The sequence below is a fragment of the Glycine max genome, chromosome 11 (assembly GCF_000004515.6).
Source record: "Glycine max cultivar Williams 82 chromosome 11, Glycine_max_v4.0, whole genome shotgun sequence".
Taxonomy (NCBI): domain Eukaryota; kingdom Viridiplantae; phylum Streptophyta; class Magnoliopsida; order Fabales; family Fabaceae; genus Glycine; species Glycine max.
In genome coordinates this window covers 30,644,475-30,664,505 of record NC_038247.2, presented here as the reverse complement: position 1 = coordinate 30,664,505, position 20,031 = coordinate 30,644,475, and the positions used below count along the sequence as shown (strand labels likewise).

The 20,031-nt window shown below is 33.4% G+C and overlaps 1 non-coding gene across 1 annotated transcript; it reads right to left on the bottom strand.

Moving 5' to 3' along the window:
- Positions 1 to 7,328: 7,328 nt before the first annotated feature.
- On the bottom strand, positions 7,329 to 7,421 carry LOC112998417 (small nucleolar RNA R64/Z200 family). Its single transcript, XR_003263518.1, has one exon. It is a non-coding gene; the product is annotated as a small nucleolar RNA R64/Z200 family (small nucleolar RNA).
- Between the last annotated feature and the right edge of the window lie 12,610 nt (positions 7,422 to 20,031).

Below are 20,031 nucleotides of genomic sequence, written 5' to 3'. Positions count from 1 at the left end.
AAATGAAAAACTTTATAATGAGGTAGATACTAATCTAAACATCTCAATCTCTCTCACTATGCAATTCCTCCATGAATGAAGTCATGCTCAAAAGACCTCTCAACCACCAAGTGCAATTCAGACAATTGATGCACATTCGCGATAGACAAAACCACAAAAGAAGTATCGGAAGATCAATATAGATGCAACACTTTTCATTGTTGAGAACAAAGTTGGTATTGGTCACTGTCTACACAGTGAGGAAGCGAAAGCATGGGCCTTGCTCCATGCTATAAAATATGCACAAGAGTTAAACATCTCAAAGGTTATTTTTTGGTTTAATTGTAAGCCATTGGTTGATAATCTGCAAGCAAATTAATCAACATGGTACTTCTAAATACCAGATGATACTTCTTTAATGTCGAACAGGGATGGTAGTTATTCCAAACCCAATGGTGAGTTTTGCTAAAAGACAAATAAACCAAGTAACTCACCCCTTGCAAGGGCTTCTCGGTTTAATGCTCGTACCCATGAGTATGATTGTATTTCAAATTGTATCTAGTCTTTGATTCTTAATGAAACGAAATAATCTTGCTTCTCTTAAAAAAAATATCTGCATGTTTGAATCCATAATGAGTTTCTCATATGCATACTGAATTCGCATTAACACCATGCTTAAAGCTCATAAGTTTTAATGTGTGAGTGCATTTAATGTGATTTTCTTAAATAGGTTTGTTTTCAAACATTTATAAATGTACACTTAGTAGCCTTAAAATGACCGTCAAGCACATAAACAAGATGGCTAAACTGAGCCTCCAAACTCAAAATTAAGATTGTACTCAAAATAGTAACATGCAATTTTATTTAGTAATTGAATAAACCATATAAAATTAATCTTCATTACCTTTTCAAATTCAACCATACAATAATAAAATAGTAATTGCTTCTATTTGCTTACTTGCTTTTTCTAAATTTTTCTATGACTAGGAAGCTTTCTTTGCTTTCTAGAATTGACCTTCAGCTATATAACTTGATTGACTTTGGGGCTTAGTTTAACAACTTTGTTGTATCAAACAATGGGCCTTTGGGCTTTTTTCTGTTGAAAAGGAAGTAGATTTTACAATTTCTAGAGCGATTTAATAATTGGATAACTGTTGGATCAAGTGGCCTCGGAATAATTAAGAAGGGGGAGTTGAATTAATTATTAATGAACATTTACTAATTAAAAACTTATCCTTCTTAATGTTACTAGATTCAATTATGCTTTTACTACTAAGTTAAGAAAGTAAAGAACAGAAATAGAAACTTAACCAAAAGTAAAAGCGATAATTAAAGTGCACAACGGAAATTAAAGAGTGTAGGGAAGAAGAAGACAAACACAAGAATTTATACTGGTTCGGCAACAACCCGTGTCTACATCCAGTCCCCAAGCAACCTGCGGTCCTTGAGATTTCTTTTCAACCTTGTAAAAACCTTTACAAGTAAAGATCCACAAGGGATGTACCCTCCCTTGTTCTCTTTGAACAACCAAGTAGATGTACCCTCCACTTGAACTGATCCACAAGAGATGTACCCTCTCTTGTTCTCAGTTACAACAACCCAAGTAGATGTACACTCTACTTGTACCACAAAGGATGTACCCTCCAATGTGTTAAGACAAAGTTCTCAGGCGGTTAGTCCTTTGAAACTTTGTGAAGGGGAAACAAAAGATATCTCAGGCGGTTAGTCATTTGAAATCTTTTGTTTAAGGAAAAAGAAAGAATCAAAAGAATTCTCATACTGTGTCGTTTTGAATTCTTTGAAAAGGGAGAAGGGAGACACAAAAGAATTCAGGCGGATAGTCCTTTATTCTTTTGGAAAAGGGATAAGAGAGACACAAAAAGAATTCAGGCGGTTAGTCCATGTCGAATTCTTTTTGGCAAAGGGAGAAGAGAGACACAAAAGAATTCAAGCGGTTAGTTCTTCATTCTTTTGGAAAAGGGAGAAGAGAGACACAAAAAGAATTCAGGCGGTTAGTCCTTGTCGAATTCTTTTTGGCAAAGGAAGAAGAGAATAAAAAAGATGAATAGCACACTTTTGTTTTCTATGAAAGAACAAGATTTGGAAACCAGAAAACTTAGAAAGCTTTTGGCAAGAGAAGAAGAAGAAGAAGTTCAAGAATATGTTCAAAAAGTTGTGTAAAAAGTTATATCAAGTACTTAAAATGCAAGTCAAGGTCTTGCTTTTATAGACTCTTCATGTCTGGTCAAGAAAACCATTGGAAGAGTTATAACCTTGAGAAAATCTTGAGAAAACCATTGGAATAGTTACATCTCTTGATTTTTATTCAAAACTTGTCACTGGTAATCGATTACCAAAACCATGTAGTCGATTACACAGGGCATTTTATGAGAAGATGTGACTCTTCACAATTGAATTTGAATTTCAACGTTCAGATACACTAGTAATCGATTACCAATATATTGTAATCGATTACACCATTTAAAAATCAATTGGAACGTTGCAAATTCAGTTAAAAGCTTTTGAAATCAAAATTTGTAATCGATTACAGGAAACTAGTAATCGATTACTAGAGAGTAAAAACTCTGGTAACTTAGAAAATTTTGAGAAAAACTCTTTTGAAAAACAAAATGGTGCTATGTTTGTTTTTTGAAAAATCTTTTCAATACTTCCCTTGTGAAGACTTCTTGATTTCTACTCTTGAATCTTGAATTCATCTTCCCTTGAATCTTGAAATCAAACTTCTCTTGATTCTTGAATCTTCTTGATTTCTTCTTATGAAACTTGAAATTAAACTTGATCTTGAACTTGTTGACTCAATCTTGAAATCATTCTCTTGAGCTTTTTATCATCATCTTTGTCATCATCAAAACTACTTGAATCAACTTGATTCATCATCATGAAGCTTGCTTCTACAATAACTAAAAAGAATTTAATTTTAGGACAAAATGAAATTTTCTTAATATAAGGAGTGTTTATTAGGGTGAAAATAGGCCACGCAGACAATTAGGTGGCTTATAGCCTAGCTGGGCCTGACCTTTTTAATAGGGCTCTTGCTAAATACATCTTCTTCTTTGCTATCTTAACCCCATTTTTTGTCATTAAATTTGTTATTACCATTTATATCCTTTTCACCTTGTTTCTACACCCCCAATAGAAGCATGGTTCTCTACCTCGAAAACTGATTGGGGAGGAGAATTTTGCCCATTTGCACCTTTTTTGGTTGTGTTCCCCTTACTTAGCCCTTACAATACTCATAAATTGGATTCCAGGTCTCATGAATGCCTTTTATTGGGTTATTCTACTTCTTATAAGGGCTACAAGTGTATTTCCCTTATTGGAAGGATGTTTGTCTCAAAGGATGTCTTATTTAATGAGTTTAAATACCCCTATTTAGTTTTGTTGAGTCTACCTTTCCTACCATTGAACCATCCTTATCCCCCACTTCTTTTATTTTTCCTTCCATACCAATCATAAATAACCAGCCTCCTCATCAAGCTAACTTCTCAAATAGTTCTTCAACTCAATCTCTTCAAAATAATCAGGTTGCAACTACTGCTGACACTGCTTTTAAGTCAAATTCTGATATTGTTGTTCAATCAGCTTTTGTTGTTGTGTCTCTTCAGTCTCTTGACAGTACACATACATCTCTATTAATAGCTAACAATAATACTGCTCATTCTCCTAATACCATTGATCTTTCATCTTTTTACACTTCTTCTTTTTCTCTTTCTCCTTCTTGATCGCTGATCTTCTGAAACTTTTTCTTCTTCTTTTGCAAACTAGATTCAAATTAGGTAATTATTTACCTATGAATCCTTTACTTCTTCTAACTCAATTGAACCAAAGAATATGAAACATACCTTGACTTCTTGAAATTGTTTGTCAGTTATGTAACTAGAATATGAAGCATTGATGAAGAATAATACTTAGGATCTAATACCTCTTCGATCTAACAAGAAGGCTATTAGCTGTAACTAGGTATTTAGGGTGAAAGAAAATGCAAATGGTACCATAAATAAGTATAACTGGTTACCAATGGATTCAATCAAGGGCAAGGGTTTGATTTTTTTCTCTACTAGTAAAACCAGTTACTATTAGACTTGTTTTTAGTTTAGCCATTACAAATCAGTGGGATCTTGGTAAATTAGATGTAAATAATACTTTTCTGAATGACTTACGTGATGGACTGTTTACAAGTCTCAACCTCCTAGGTTTCAACAGTCTAATACTTCTTTACTGTGAAAGTTACTAAAGCTTTCTATGGCCTTAAGCAGGCCCCAAACAATGGTTTGAAAGACTGCAATCTACTCTTCTTCAATTTGGTTTTGTGGCAAACAAGTGTGATCCCTCTCTTTTCATTTACAAGACTTGCTCTCACACTACTTATCTCTTAGTCTATGTAGATGATAACATCATTAATGGCAGTTCTTCATAGTTGATTCAACACCTAACCACTCAACTCAACTCAAAATTTTCTCTTAAACAACTTGGTCAACTGGATTACTATTTTGGCATTGAGACTAAATCTCTTTCTGACAGGTCTTTACTTCTCACTCAAAGCAAGTATAAATGGGATTCACTATAGAATACTAAAATGGAAAAAGCTCAGTCAATCTCTTCTCCAATGGCCTCCAACTATAAACTTAGTAAAATAGGCTCGGATCTCTTTAAAAATCCCACTTAATACAGGTCTATAGTGGATATTTTTTAATGTTTGACCATCACTAGACCATAGATCAATTACTCTGTGAACCAGGTTTGTTAATTTACGGTCAATCCCCTAGAGTCACACTGAACTGTAAGGAAAAGAATCTTCATGTGCTTGAAAGAAATAGTTTTGCATGGTCTTCATCTTCAAGCTATTGTTTTGGGTCAACCTTACTTTGTTTGGACCCTTTGTGTTATGGACTTGGGATGTCAATGGGGTGGGACGAGGGCGGGGAGTGCTCCCATGCTCCCCATCCTCACCCCCAGCTTCCCCGCATCTCTGTGGGGCCCATATTTTTAAACAAAAAATATTAATTTTAAATTTTAATACAACTAAGTTTAAAAGACACTTAAAAAGTCTTGCCAACATAATATTCAAATTCAATTAATCCATATGTAGTTAAACTCAAATAAACAAACATGGACAACAAATTTAATTTGAAATAGTACAAACATAATGTTCAATAATAATACAAATAGTTGAAACTACAAATATCATTTTGTAATATTTTGAACAACCAACAAGTCTTAAGTTCTCTCATTCATCAACCAAGTAAAACATATGGATCTATACTATTCCAAAACAATATGATTTGATGGAAGATAACAGTCAGCCAAGAACAAAAGTAGAGACAAACAAAACAATTATCTTGCACTTGCAAAAGAAAATACCCCATTAAATTGAAACTAGAATTTTATCTAGCACTTTTTATGTTTATCCATAAGTTTTACTGAAAGCGCATAATGGATTAAGGTACATTAGATTAGATTCCAATACATTTTAGAGCTATTAAAAATATGGATTCGTTTAAAATAAGTCAACATGAGTCTAGAGTTGTTGTAGCCAGTGAACCAGGAATTGTGATAAATAATGCCTTGATTAACCAGTCAACAATATAAATATAAGAGTAGCATAAATATCAAATTGAAATAGATAAAATCAGATGAAAAATATATAAAATGCCACTGGAAAAATATGTAAAAGAGATTAAAGTGAATTACTAAAAGTCAGATTGACTATGAGTATTTTGATTTTTAGTATGTAAAATATCTTATTTATACTATGTCGTATAAATAATTTAAGAACTTAGTCTAAAGAACACACTAACTTATTCACAACTAAGAGCCAGGGTGTAAGTTAGTGTGAATGTGCTAGGAAATCTTTGGGTGTAATTCAAAGAGAATTGGTCTAATTAGTTTCACATGTTAGACAATTATCAGTGAAAATAGATAAATAATCATTCAGTTTTTTAATATCCACGGATTTATATAACGGTCAAACATAATAGAACTGTTAAGTTACCTGTTATAGTGAATATTTATAGAATAACTAATAAACCCATTATAAGTGCTAAGAAAATAGAATGGAAAACTAAACATGAACTTTTAATGTCAGTGTACCATACTCATCATTCTGTTGCAAGTAATAATTTATTACAAAAAAGACTAGAAGAAACACACAAGGAAAAGTTGATCCTCAAATTATATATTGTCAATGATTGACCACAAGAATAACTTGTAATATCATCCACGACCATTACATTACAAAAAAAATAAAAATTATCTTTCAAAGAAATAAAGAAAGTCAATGTGTAGCAAACAAATCCATTTGCAGAAAGAGAGTAGCCAACACTTACACTCCAAAGTGACTGGCGGCGAATGGTAATGAGATTGGGTGGCGACGGTGCGGTCTGGGGTGAAGTGAACGATGTGACATGATCTAGGGCAAGAAGTGAAGTGAACGAGCTATTTGAGGGGGACTGAGTTGTTAGGATTTCTAATTAGGCAAATTATAAAGTATTAAAATTTTAATATCTAATTATAAAAATATATAAAAGAAGTTTTCATTTATTTTAACTTTAGAAACATTTTAAGTTTAATTTCTTTTAATTGATTGAAATATGTAAAATGAACAATCAGATCATAATGTCATGTAAAATGAGAACTATTTTATGTATTTCACTAAATTAAAAAAAATAAAATTCATTTTTTGCAAAGTTAAAATAAATGAAAACTATACACCAAATGTTTGTTCATGATAAATATTTACCTAGAGTGAATAAAGAATAGATTTTTATAATTAATTAAAAATAATAATTATTAAGATTTTAATATTTTATAATTTTATTACATATATTTATGCATTTTAATATAACTTTAAGTATTAAATTTTAATTAATAATTATAAAATTTTAATGTTATACATAAAAGATATGAATAAAAAATGACATGAAAGAAAAAGTAAAGACAATGCATTCATTAAACGTGATAGTCATATCAATAATGGTAGAATTCAAATCATAAAGCAATTGTCAAAATTCTATTGGTCATTAAAATTAAAAATAAGGTAGTTAGACAAACCCTTTTATAATAATATAAATAAATAATTCTGCTGTATAACATAATTTTCAATAAATAAATTACAATTCTGCTAAGCAGAATTAAAAATAAATAATAAAAATATAAATTATGAGTTATGGTAAATAAAAAAATTAAAAATAAATAAATTATAAATTCTTCTAAATAACAGCATTATTTAATAAATAAATTATGAATTAATAACAAAATCATCAATAAATAAATTATATAGCCAGCTCAGTGACAAAATTACAACTGAATTATAAATAAATAAATTATAAATTCTCCTAAGTAACAAAATTTTTATTCTCAATTATTTGAAAATATCTGAAGTTTGACATATGAATTTATTTATGAAATTATCACCGTAGAACATATAAAAAACAAAATCAAAACCTAAAAAGATTAGCTCAAGATTTTAATCTCTATAGGAAAATACCTAAATAAACAACAAAATTAAGGTTTCTTAAGACATACACATAGCAGCGGCTCACATCAAGAATCGGAATAGCCTATACTACAAGTCTACAATAAAGACAGAAAATTAATGAGTCAAAGCCAAAAATATCAAGAAATTCACATGAAATGTTATAATTAAATATGAAGAAACAAAAATGAGCTAGAATCCAACCAAAGCACAACATGGGCGTATACTGCAAATAAAAATTCAAGGAGAAAACACAACGAAAAGATGAAAAAATTTAGAATATAAAAATAAAAATATTATATTATCATGATGATTAAGAAACAGGGTGATTGAATTAAATTGGACAGATAATTTCAAAAATAACAAAATAGAGAAAGAAAGCGATAAATAACGAAGTAGAAAATATGATTTAATATAAAGATAATAGCATAAAAAACTAAATTTGAGGAAGAAGATATGATTAATTCTCTCAAAATAACAGAAAGAATCTAAAAATGACGAAAGAAGAAAATATGATTTTTGAAAATGTAACAGAGAACGAACCTAATAAAAACTAACAATAAGGAAGACGAAAATATGATTTCTAAAGAAAGTAAGAAAAAAACAGAGTCAGAAAGCTAAAACTCGTCGTGTATCGAAAAGCAAAAACCCAATGCATACTTTTATAAGGTAATCACAGTCTAAAGGTAAAATCAAAAAATATAAAAAAAAATCATAAATTATGATAAACATATACATAATAAATTATAAACAATAAAAAATAATTAAAACATTATTTGGGCCAAGCCCAATCCCCCAGTCCTGATGGGTTAATCCCCCAGTCCCTCAATTCCTTCTTATACCTTGTTTGCTAATAATATTTCTTTAATTGCTCCTTTCTCCATTGAAGAATTTAAGGATGCCCTTTTTTCCATGTTTTCTAACCAATCCCCCAGTCCTGATGGGTTAAACCCAACTTTCTACAAAAGATTTTGGAATCTTTATGGCCTTGATATTTTTTCAGTAGCTACATCTTGGCTTGAACAAGATTTTATCCCACTACAAGAAAACCAAAATTCCATTGTCCTTATCCCCAAAATAAATAATCCGAAAATCATGAGAGACTATAGACTCGCCTCCCATTGCAACATCTTGTACAAGATCATCTCTAAAACCTTAGCCAGTAGACTTAGACCACTCCTCCAAAATGTATATCCAATGAACAATCTTCTTTGGTTGAAGGCAGATCCATTCTTAATAATGCATTGATTTCCTCTGAATTTATTCACCATAAGAGATGGAAAACAAAAGGCAAGACAAGTGACATGGATTTCAAAATCAACACCAGCAAAGAATTTGATAGAACCTACTGGAGTTATCTTCTACAAGTGATGGATAAAATGAGATTCACATGAAATAGAAAGGTTGGATAAAGCTTTGTTTGGAAACTATAAACTACCAAGTCAAAATAATGGGGACCATGCAGGACCAATCTCTCCTCGAAGAGAACTAAGACAAGGTGACTCAGTGCCACCCTACCTTTACATTCTTTGCATAGAGGGGTGCTCCTCTCTCCTTAAAAAACCTAAGTGAAGGGAGATATTCATGGTATGAAGGTGTGCAAAGGGGCCCCTGTCCTCTCACACCTTTTATTTGTGTGACGATTGTTTTCTATTTTGCATGGCATCAGAGAAATAAGCAACTACACTCACTCAAATCCTTGATACCTATGGAAGGGCTTTTGACCAAATGATTAATTTAGACAAGTCATAAAAATTTTCAGCACAACACTCAAATATTTGACGCAAACAATCATGTTTCTTTTGGGTGCCTCTACAATCATAGGGTCTAGAAAATACTTAGGCCTCCCATCTATCATAGGCAAATGAAATAAAGCAATTTCAGTTGTCTAAAGGATCGAATTTTGAAATGCATCAATCACTACTAGAGAAAGTATCTTTCCAAAGCTAGTAAAAGGAAGTTCTAATTAGGAAATCCCTTCATATTGCATGAGTATCCACTTGCTTCCAACCACTCTAGAGGATGAGATTTAAATGATGCTGAATTTATTTTGGTGGGGATCAAAAGGTGCATCAACAAGAGGAATAAACTGGCTCAATTGGGACAAGCTTTCCATGAAGAAGAGTTTGGAGGTATAGGATTTTGTAATCTCCACGGATTCAACCTAGCCATGTTAGGAAAGCAGGGTTGGAATTTGATTAATAACCCACATACTACAATTTATAAAATTCTCAAAAATAAATATTATCCAAATGTTGGATTCTTGATGCCAAACTAGGGCATAAACCAAGCTATACATCATATAGTATTTTTGCTTCACATATATTGGTCGAAGAAAGCATTAGTGCAGAAAAAGTGATGGTAGCTCTATAAACGTTTGGACCCAACCTTGGGTGTGAGCATCAACAAGCCCATATATCACTTCATCAACCCTGCTCGATCTTGATGATCTCAAAGTCAGTTCACTCATCGACAACCAACAACGATGTTGGCGTCAAGATGTGCTACAACAAATTTTCAATGACAACGACCAATGAAATTTTGCTTCCCTCCCCCTGTTGAACAACGAAGTCAATGATAAAATCTTATGGAGATTAACTGCAAATGGTGAGTACAACATCAAATCATCTTACCACAATGTCATGGAAACAATTGTCCAAAATAACAACTTAAAGGTAGCTGAAAATTGGAAAAACCTTGTCTGGAAATTACAAGTCCAAGCCAAGGTAAAGCATTTCTTATAGCGTGTTCTTAGAAATTGTCTTCCTACTCGTGTTAGGCTCCATACCAAGTGATCGCGTGCCCTTCTACTTGTTAATGTCATGAAAATTTAGAGAATGACTTACACATGTGTTTCGGTTGTGAACATGTCCAAAGTTGTTGGACTTTGTAGTTTAATTAAGCCAGAATTCTACAGGTTGAACCCACAATCAAGCTAACATTTAAGCTCTTAGAAACCAATAATTGAGTAATTCCATTCTCCAATCAAGAATGCTATGGTTCTGTGGTGTATTTGGAAAAGGCAAAATGAAAAACTAAGGAATTAGGTAGACACTACTCCAAACATCTCAATCTCTATCATTATGCAATTCCTCCTCAAATGGAGCCATGCTCGAAAGATCTCTTAACTACCAAGAGAATTTTAAGCAGCTTATGCACACTCGCGATGGACAAAACCACAAAGGAAGTACTTGAACATCTCAATCTCTATCATTTTGCATTGGTCTCTGTCTACCCATTGAGAAGGAACCTTTATTAAGGCATAAACTATGCAAGATTCAGGAAGTCTAGAAGCAAAGGAAGCGAAAGCATATGCCTTACTCTGTGCTATAAAATGGGCACAAGAGTTAAACATCTCAAAGGTTTTTTTAAGAATGATTGTATGGCATTGGTTGATAATCGGCAAGCAAATCAACATGGTTCTTCTTAATACCACATGATACTTCTTGAATGTAGAACAAGAATGATAGTTATTCCAAACTCAATGATGAGTTTTCTAGAGACAAGCAAACCAAGTAGCTTATTCCATTGCAATGACTTCTCAGTTTAATGCTCGTATCCTTGAGTATGATTGCATTCCAAAATGTATCTTGTCTTTAATTCATAATGAAATGAAATAATATCGCTTCTCTTAAAAAATCAAAAATTTCTCTGGATGTCTGAATCTATAATAAGTTTATGAGATATGCACTGAATTTTCATTAACATCAACTCAAAGCTCATAAGTTTTCACATGTGAGTGTCATTTGATGTGATTTTTTAAATAGACAGAGTTTTTTAACATTTCCAAATGTGCACTTAGTTTTGTCAATTTTTCTTCTTCAAGATTTTAACAATTTATAATATTTTAACAAGACATGGATCATGCTCGCTTATCCAAATATTATTTTATTTTGGAGGTTTTATTGGTTAAGGTAGTTGTAAGTTGTAGATGATTTTAATTTTGAAAATTAGGAATAAATCTTTAATCACCTTAAATATAACTTTTAAAACAATTATTGATTTTTTAATTATATAATAATCTTAATTAAATTACATTTAAAAAATTATTACACAAAAAGTAAATTCTAATTAATTTAATTGTTATTCGGCTTGGATATTAGGTGCAATTTTACAAATTCAATAATTAAATGATGGACAAACCCATAACAAGATGGCTAAATTGAAGCCCAAACTCAACATGCAGATTGTACTTAAAATAGTAACATATAATTTTATTTAGTAATTGAATAAATCAAATAAAATTAATCTTTATTACTTTTTAAAATTCAATCATACAAAATAAAATAGTAATTGCTTCCATTTGCTTACTTCCTTTTTCTAATTTTTTTTCTACTACTAGTAAGCTTTCTTTACTTTCTAGAACTAACTTTCAGCTATATAGCCTGATTGACTTTGGGAATTTGTTAGTTTAGCAATTTTGTTGTATCAAACATTGTGCCTTTGGGTTTTGTCTGTTGAAAAGGCAGTAGATTATACAATCTCTTGAGTGATTCAATAATCAAATAACTAAAAACAAGTTAATTTTAAGATAATATGAGGGGGTCATGTCTTACCTAAATTTGGCATTTCTGATAGGCTATTGTTAAAAAACCTCATTGTTTGCTAAGTTAACCCCTTTCTTGTTATTAAATTTGTTAGTATCAATTATACCTTTAACCTTGTTTATACACCCCAACAGAAGCGTGTTTCTCTACCTTGCAAACTGATTTGGGAGGAGAATTTCATCCGTTAGCACATTTTTTGGTTGACTGTGATATTAATCACAAAATTGTTTGCCCTCACACCCATCATCAAAATGGGGTGGTGGAAAGAAAACAAACACATGTGGTTGAACTTGGTCTTACCTTTTCACATCATGCCTCCTTGCCTTTAAAGTTCTGGAACTTTGTCTTTCTCACTTTTGTTTACCTCATAAACAAATTTCCCAAAGCCTCTCTTAACTTTTCCATACCTTATCATGTTTTCTTTAAGAAATCTCATGATTACAATTTTTTAAAAACCTTTGGTTACTCTGGTTTATTCTTCTTTGGGATGGTGAGTGTTCATCATATAGGTTAAATATCCTTACTCAAATTATGAACCCTGAACCTCTTTGCACCACCAAATACTCATCCTATATGCAAACTAGATCCAAGTCAGGTATTCATTTACTTAGTATTAATCCTTCACTTCTTCTAACTCGTTGTGAACCAAAGAATGTGAAACATGCCTTGACTTATCCAAACTGGTTGTCATCTATGCAACTAGATTGTGAAGCATTGATGAAGAATCATACTTGGAAACTAGTACCTCTTTCATCTAATTGGAAGGCCAGTGGGTATTTAGGATGAAAAAAATGAAAATGGTTCAATAAATAAGTATAAAGCTCCTCTAGTTGCCACTGGATTGAATCAAGTCCAAGGGTTTGATTTTTCATAAACCTTTTCTCCAGTAGTAAAACCAATTACTATTAGACTTATTTTTACTTTAGCCATTTCAAATCAGTGGGATCTTGCTCAATTAGATTTGAATAATATTTTTCTGAATGGCTTACTTAATGAGACTGTTTACTTGTCTCAGGCTCCTGGATTTCAACAATCTAACACTTCTTTAGAGTGCAAAGTGAATAAGCTTTGTACGGCCTTAAGCAGGCCCCCAAACAATGGTTTAAAAGACTGTAATCTACTATCTTCAGTTTGGTTTTGTGGAAAGAAAGTGTTATCCCTCTCTTTTCATTTACAAGACTGCTTTTCAAACTACTAATCTCTTAATCTATGTAGATGATATCATCATTAATTGTAGCTCTTCTTAGTTGATTCAACACCTTACCACTCAGCTCAACTCAAAATTTTCTCTTAAACAACTTGGTCAACTAGATTACTTTCTTGGCATTGAGGTTAAATCTCTTTCTAACTAGTTCTTACTTCTCACTCATAACATGTATACAATGGATTTACTACAGAAAACTAATATGATAGAAGCTTAGTTAATCCCTCTTCTCCTATGGCCTTCAATTGTAAACTTCCTAAAATAGGCTTTACAATACTTGACCATCACTAGACCTGAGATCAGTTACTCTATGAATAAGGTTTGCCAATTTATGGCCAATCCTTTAAAGTCACATTGAACTACAATGAAAACAATCTTAAGGTACATGAAAGGTACAGTTTTGCATGGTCTTCATCTTCAAGTTGTTGTTTTAGGTCAACCATACTCTGTTCAAGCCCTTTGTGATGCAAATTGGGCATCAAATGTTGATCACTGAAGGTGAATTTCAGGTTTTGCCATTTATTTGGGCCCTTATCATATATCTTGGTGGACCTGCAAGATCAAGTGCAAAGGCAAAATATCGTAGTTTGGCATAAACTACTATAGAATTATCCTGGATTCAGGCCGTGTTTAATGAGTTGTAAGTTTCCTTCGACACACCCATTATATTATGTGACAACCAAAGTGTTGTTGCTCTTGCCCACTAAAGTTAGTTATTGACAACTGTTGACACCTAACTCAATAGATTTGCAACACAAAAATTAGTACCCTAAAATAAAGGAATATTTTAATTGGTTATTTGTTCAATGAAAGAGTAAAATATAGTTCCTTTTAATAAGATAATAAAATAAAGAAAAATAGAGTAAATGATGCAATCCTACTCCGCAAGGGCATTGGATAGAAAAACTCCAAGTAGATTGGGCCAGAGATGCAAGAGAAGGCCCTAGGGTTCTTATGAGCCTTAGGGTAGATTTCGGGCCCATGGGCTAAGTACGAGCCCGCTTATCTTTGTAAATATTAGATTAAGGTTTCATTATTTTTGGGCCTTGTATTTAGGGCTCCATAATGTAGGTAGGGTACCCTAGAAATATAGGATTTTTCAGCCCTTGTATTTTAGGGCACCTAGACTAGTTTTTGTATTAGGGGTAGTTTTGTAATTTCACATGCACTAAGTGGATATTTGATGTGTGTGGTTGGAAATAAATTTAATTGAATTGGTAGAAGCCCAATCCAATTAAATTTTAGAGGGGGAGGTGAGCATTTTCTCACTACACCCCATTGCCACATCATATAGTCACACTTTGTGCATGTCCTTCATGCTTTTCATGCCTCATGACACCTAAGCACACTTAGTGGAGAATCTTGGAATTGATCTTGGATTAGTGGGCTGAACCATAACTAAAATTCACTAATCATAATTAGTGAAATTTTGGCTCCAAAGTTTGGCTCCACAAATTCAATTTCAAATTCAAGTGAAATTTGAATTTCCCTCCAATTTTGTGTGACACTTAGGCTATAAATAGAGGTCATGTGTGTGCATTTTTTTCAACTTTGATGATTTGAATATTAAACTTCAGATTTCAAAGCTCATTTAGAGCACAAAATTTCGTGCTCTTCTCTCCCTCTCCCTTCATTCATCTCATTCTTCCTCCAAGCTCTTATCCATGGCCTCCTATGGTGGTGAGCTTCTTCTAGACTCATCTTCCCCTTGAAGTGGCGTCTCCTCTCTCTCTCCCTTTCTCCATTCCGCTGCCATTCATCTTCCAAGAAGCAAAGGAATCCATTGATGAAGAAGATCCTAGGCCTACAAGCTCCAATGGAGCTTGCATCATGTGGTATCAAGAGCATCTTCATCTAGGTGATGTTCTTTTGCTTCCTCTATCTTTTTGTTCGGTGAATTCTCTTTAATTCCTTGTTCTTCATCTTATTCTCCATGTATATCCTCCATTGTCTTGTGGTTTGGTGCTGTTTAGAGTAGATTAAAAAAAAATAAACCGATTAAATCTTAGATCTACACTTGTTCTTGCATTTCTATGGTTCAAATTTTGTAGATCTACTCTTGAATCTTGTTTTTGTGTTGATTTTAGGTTCTATCAATTTTCATTCATAATATTCTTGTTCTGAACCTTTAGATCTAAATTTTGTTCCAAAATATTGATTAGAAAAAAAAAACACAAAAATCTAAGTGTAAATCACTTAATCCATGTTGTCTTAGAGTCATGTTTAGTCATAGTAATTGTCACATTATGTTCTAAGTTTGTGTTGAATTTTATTTTGTTGATTGAATTATAGATACATTTGTTCATGTATTCTTGTCATTCTTAGCCTATCTTTTGAATTTTGAGTCTAATTCATGCATGTTATTTAGTTCATAACATGTTCTAAATCAATTCCTAGAAGTAGTCTTGTTCTTGAACTTTTTTTTTTGCTTTCTAAGTTTCCTACATGATGCCTATGATGAAGTTGAGTTGTGGTGCTGAGTTGTGGCTGGATTTGTGAATCAAAATAATTCTTAAGCTCTCTTTAATTGTGTTATTCAAGATAATTGAGCATAAGCAAACACAAATTGTAACTATCCAAGCCTTAAGCAACATAAACACTACTCTTGATTTCTAGGCTGAAATCGCTGGTGCTGGCAGCTTGAACATACGAACTTGTATAAATTACTGGGAATTGGTAACTACGTTTTTTGAGCTGAAACTTTTACTGAATTTTCTAGACATCTGGACCAAAATTATAAAAAAAGAATCAAGCGATTTGGATTAAAGAAAAAAATAATAAAAATCTCACAAGTTGGCAGAAAAATCAGTGTCCAGGAAAAAAAAAGGAAAGTGAAAGGAAAGTGTGCTTGTTGTTTTGGCTCAAAATTTGTTCTATAATTGGTGCATATTTTATACCAATCCTAGTTCTGAAATTTCAATTGAACATTATTGTGAAAACAAGTGCCAAAACTAGAGGTTTCTTGAGTCTTTTTTTTTAGAGTTTTTCTACTCTACTCTAGAGCCATTCTAGGTTTCTCTTTGAGTCCTAGCTTGCTTTTTGTGCTTTTCATTGCTTTAATTGTTGAATAATCCTTGGAAATTTGTCTTGTTAAAACTCTATTGGTTTAGCTTTCATTTCATTTTTTTTTTGTCTTTGGTTATTGCTTGTCTCTTTGTTTCCTTGCTTGTGAGTTGCCATATAGGGAATTGGAAAGGAGGATTGGTGCCATATCTTGAAGAATTTGAGTCAAGAAGCAAGGGGCCAACCACCTTAAGAGCTATTGGACTAAGAAGCACTCCAAATTGAGTGAAACACTAAAGAGAGAATAGCCACCACAATTGAGGACTTTTTTCTTTGTAATTTTGTAATTGGCAATTTGCTTTGCTTTCAAATTTTGTAACAAAAAGGCCTTTCATTGGAAGTAAGTTGGGAGCCTCCGCTAGGTCACCCTACTTCCATTTGTGTGTAATAATTTTAGGCAATTTCCCCTTAGGATAGTGAGTGTTTTGTTGGGAACCTTAAATGAGGTCATCCAAACACTCTTAGGATCCGCCTAGTTTGCATTTCTTGCACTTTAATTTCTTGCTTATTTTCATAGCTTATTTCCTTTACCCTCCATTGTCAAACTGCCTAGATAGCTTGCCTTTTACTAATTAGTTTTTACCTTATCTTTCACACCTCTTTTAGTGTTTATTTTGGCTAGTTTCAACCCTAGTTTATTTTACCTTTTGTTTTCAAACCCCCAACAAGAAAGAACCATAACTTAGGAACCAACATGAGTCTTCATTCTTCATCTAGTGTTAATGGTGAGGGTTCTACTCCTAAGGACCCCTTGTATAAGATATTAGATGAGTTGAGATCCCTTAAGTTGTGGAAAGAAAAACAAGAGAGAAAAGAAAAAGGTAAAAAAAGAGTGGAAGAAATAAGTCAAGATGAAAGAAAGAAAATAAGAGAGGAAGAAAGAAGAAAAATAATGAAAGAAATGAAAAGAGAAAAACATGTCTCCTATAGTAGTCATAACTCTTGCAACAGCCTAAGTGAAGAACTTCGTGACTATTATGAAGGAAGGCATAGGTCACATCTTAGACCTCACTCCCATAGGAGAGAAAATGAAAGAAAGCCTCAAGAGGTTAACATTAAACTCCCATACTTCCATGGGAAGGACAATGTAGAGGCCAATTTAGATTGGGAAATAAGGGTAGAGCAACAACTTAAAAGGAAGTCTACTTCAAAATCTTATGGCTCTCACTCTTATCCAAAGAAAGACCAAGGTCAAGGAATCTTAGGGGTGAGACCTTCTAAGCCCAAAGATGATAAGGGGAAGACAATAGAAAAGCAACCCCTTAAGGCTAGTATGCAAGAGAAGACTAGCTCCATGAAGTGCTTTAAATGTCTTGGAAGAGGACACATTACTTCTCAATGCCCCACCAAGAAAACCATGATTATGAGGGGCCAAGACATTTATAGTAGCCAAGATGAGGCTACTACTTCACCTTCCTCTAGTAAAAGTGAAGAAGCAAAAGGGGAAGAATCTAGTGAAGAGATCTACCCCCAAGAAGAAGGACAACCTTTAATGGTTAAGGAGGAGTGTAAGGAGGTAAGTGTCTCCTCCAAGAGGTTAGCTAAGAAGGAAAGACATTTTGAAATAAAGACAAATATTAAAGAAATTTCCCTTCTTAGACAACCTCCACATTTTCTCCTTTGTAAAAAGACACTTGTTAGCATTGCCACATCTCTTAGGCTTGAGTTTATTCCTCAAGTAAAGGAGTTGTTGGATGAGGGTTTGGTTCGCAAGAGATTAAATCCTTGTGCTTTGTTGGTGCCCAAAATAGGTATTATTAGGCACCAAATCCCTAAAATAGGTGGTGTGATGAATGCTTTGGGTGGTGCAACACTCTTTTGTAAAATTACTCATGCACCCAACATCTTCATGATTTGTGTACATAGGGACTCATTAGGTAGGTTTGTTCTTATTTTTAGTTTCAATACAAACTTAGGCACACATATGGGACACCTTAGGTTTGTCATACTTTTTGGTAGGAATAATCAACATGAAAATACAGAAAAAGGTATGTTCTATTGCTTTACTTTTCTTAATTTTTTAAATTGTGATCAAAGGGTTCCCATGAACCCTAAGAGAATAAAGGTCATTCCTGAGTGGCCCGCTCCACCAAGTGTAAGAAAAATTTGGGGCTTCCAAGACTTAACAAACTTTTACAAAAGGTTTGCCCTATATTTTTCTATACTTGTAGCACCACTCATTGAGTTGGTGAGGAACCATGTTCCTTCATGGGAAGATGCCCCGGAAATGAGTTTTCAGACCTTACCTTACTTCAACATACTAAACACCACTAATACATATGTTTTTGTTCTTTTTACAGGTGTTAGGGGAAGGAGCCCAGAGTATCAAGAACCTCAGGATTTGAGGTCAAATCCTTTTCAAGGGGGAGGGAATGATGCAATCCTACTCCGCAAGGGCATTGGATAGAAAAACTCCAAGTAGATTGGGCCAGAGATGCAAGAGAAGGCCCTAGGGTTCTTATGAGCCTTAGGGTAGATTTCGGGCCCATGGGCTAAGTACGAGCCCGCTTATCTTTGTAAATATTAGATTAAGGTTTCATTATTTTTGGGCCTTGTATTTAGGGCTCCATAATGTAGGTAGGGTACCCTAGAAATATAGGATTTTTCAGCCCTTGTATTTTAGGGCACCTAGACTAGTTTTTGTATTAGGGGTAGTTTTGTAATTTCACATGCACTAAGTGGATATTTGATGTGTGTGGTTGGAAATAAATTTAATTGAATTGGTAGAAGCCCAATCCAATTAAATTTTAGAGGGGGAGGTGAGCATTTTCTTACTACACCCCATTGCCACATCATATAGTCACACTTTGTGCATGTCCTTCATGCTTTTCATGCCTCATGACACCTAAGCACACTTAGTGGAGAATCTTGGAATTGATCTTGGATTAGTGGGCTGAACCATAACTAAAATTCACTAATCATAATTAGTGAAATTTTGGCTCCAAAGTTTGGCTCCACAAATTCAATTTCAAATTCAAGTGAAATTTGAATTTCCCTCCAATTTTGTGTGACACTTAGGCTATAAATAGAGGTCATGTGTGTGCATTTTTTTCAACTTTGATGATTTGAATATTAAACTTCAGATTTCAAAGCTCATTTAGAGCACAAAATTTCGTGCTCTTCTCTCCCTCTCCCTTCATTCATCTCATTCTTCCTCCAAGCTCTTATCCATGGCCTCCTATGGTGGTGAGCTTCTTCTAGACTCATCTTCTCCTTGAAGTGGCGTCTCCTCTCTCTCTCCCTTTCTCCATTCCGCTGCCATTCATCTTCCAAGAAGCAAAGGAATCCATTGATGAAGAAGATCCTAGGCCTACAAGCTCCAATGGAGCTTGCATCAGTAAATAATAGGCTAAGAATACCCTAGCTATAAATACAATCATATTAGATCAATTTTTACATCTCTACGCTCTATGCTCTTTCTTCCTCTCAAATTCGTTTTCCCTTCTTCCTCTCCCAAAACCGTATCTTTCTCCCACATACACCCAAATATGTCCCAAAAAAACTACGATCCTAGACTCGTTAACCGTTAGATCACCGTGAAATTTGGACACCACCTTTGCAACTCATTTTCTCAATATCTCGAAGTTGGGATATGTGAAATAATGTTTGTAGAGAGAGAAATGTCACTTGCACAGAGACAGTGAAATTGAGGCTCCAATCCATTCTCCTTCTCTCTAATGCTTGAAAACCCTAGTAGACCAATCATAAGAATGTAAGAAAAAAGGTGTTCAAAAACAGTGGAA